Below are 2170 nucleotides of genomic sequence, written 5' to 3'. Positions count from 1 at the left end.
TGATCTGGGACTTGGGGGTCTAAGATTTGGCGTTGTGGGGTTTGGTCTGGGTTTCTGGGGGTTTGAAATTTGGTGGTCTGGGATATTTTATGTGGTGGGTTTTGGTGATCTGGGACTTGGGGGTCTAAGATTTGGCGTTGTGGGATTTGGTGTTCTGGGATTTGGTGTTTTGGGGTTTTGTCTGGGATTTTCTGGGGTGGTCTGGGGTTTGGTGTTGTGGTATTTGGCGCTGTGGGGTTTCTTATGATATGGGATCTCCTTGGAGTTTGTAGTGACATGGGATTTTGTGATATGGGGTTTGGTGTTCTGGGATTTCTTGATATTCTGGGACTGGTGCTGGGGGTTTTCATGTGGTGGGTTTGGTGAGAACTTGGGATTTAGTGTTTTGAGATTTTCGGGATTGGTGGTGCTTGGGCTACGCATGTCATGTGATTTTTGGTGTTATGGAATGTGGCGAATCCTTGGGATTTATTGTCTTATGAAATTTGATGGTACTTCGGATGTGGCAGTGGATTGGGACTGTCGTGTTCTGGGATTTCCCGGTGTTATGAGATTTCCCGGTGTTATGAGATCTCCTGGTGTTATGAGATCTCCTGGTATTATGAGATTTCCTGGTGTTATGAGATTTCCGTGGGTTGTGGAATTTCCTAAAATTGTGAGGTTTCCTGGGGTTGTGGGGATTTGATGGGGAGCTGAAGTTTGTGTTATGAAATCTCTTAGTGTTTCGAGATTGGTGATTCTTTAAATCTGTCATGGTATGGGATTTGGTGAGAACTTGTGATTCGGTTCTAGGATCTCTTGGCGTTATGAATTTGGTGTGTTTTGCGATGTTAATGCGTTTTGTCGTGTCATGGAATTTCCTGGTGTTTAGGGACTTCCTGGTGATATGAATTTCCTGTTTTTTGGGGATATAAATTTCCTGTTGTCTGGAGATATGGGGTTTCCTATTTTTTGGGGATATGGAGGAAACTTGTCGTGTTATAAAACTGGGTGGATTTGGAGTTGGTAGTGTTTTGGGATCTGGTACGCTGGGGATTCGGTGAAAACTTGGAACTTGTCGTGCTATGGGAATTGGTGGGGATTCGACATCTGCCATTTGATAATGTTTTGAAAATTTTCGTGTGATAAAATTTGAAGGTATTTTGAAACTTGCCGTGTCGTGGAATTTGTTTGTGGATTTGGTAGTGTTGTAAAATTTTTCGTGTTATAGGATAGCAATCAACCGTTGGTCAAAGAAGAGCTTTGCACGTCTGCACTCTAAAGGAGCCATGTCTGATGAATTGCCCTCGTAGGATATGACTTTCAACACAAGTTTTAAAAAAAAACTTTCAACAACGGATCTCTTGGTTCTCGCATCGATGAAGAACGCAGCGAATTGCGATACGTAATATGACTTGCAGACGTGAATCACTGAAGTTTTGAACGCACATTGCGCCTTAAGGTATTCTTTAAGGCATGCGTGGATGAGCGATATATACTCTTAAACCTCTTGGTTTGGTCTTGACCCAGGTCTAAATATCGAATGACTCGAGAACAAGTTTTAGAATCAACCATTCCTTCCTCATCTTCGTAAGACCACCCCCTGAACTTAAGCATATCAATAAGCGGAGGAAAAAACCAACAGAGATTGCGTCAGTAACGCCGAGTGAAGCGGCAAAAGCTCAAATTTGAAATTTTCAGGGAATTGTAATTTGAAGGTGGTCTCAGTTAGTCCAAACATTCTTAAGTCCATTGGAAAATGGCGCCATGGAGGGTGATAGCCCCGCAAAGAATCCGTTTTGTTCTATTTTCTTTGACCACCAAAGAGTCGAGTTGTTTGGGAATGCAGCTTTAAGTGGGTCGTAAATTCCATCTAAAGCTTAATATTGGTGAGAGACCGATAGCGAACAATTACAGTGATGGATAGAAAAAAAGCACTTAGAAAAGAGAGTGAAAAAGTACGTGAAATTGTTGAAAGGGAAGGGCTTGCAAGCAGACACAACCTTCTGGTTGGGCCATCATCAGGGCGAGGGGAAGGAAAAAAGAATAGGAAATGTAGCTCTCGAGCATTATAGACCTTTTATACAACTTCCATCTCATCCCGAGGCCTGCGGATTTCTATCCAAGGATGCTGGCGTATATAATGGTCGGTTCTTATAATGACACTGTTAATTTTAAAATTTAATTACGG

This window comes from Metschnikowia bicuspidata, assembly GCF_001664035.1.
Source record: "Metschnikowia bicuspidata var. bicuspidata NRRL YB-4993 chromosome Unknown METBIscaffold_1, whole genome shotgun sequence".
NCBI lineage: Eukaryota > Fungi > Ascomycota > Pichiomycetes > Serinales > Metschnikowiaceae > Metschnikowia > Metschnikowia bicuspidata.
This window is presented reverse-complemented; position numbering follows the sequence as displayed.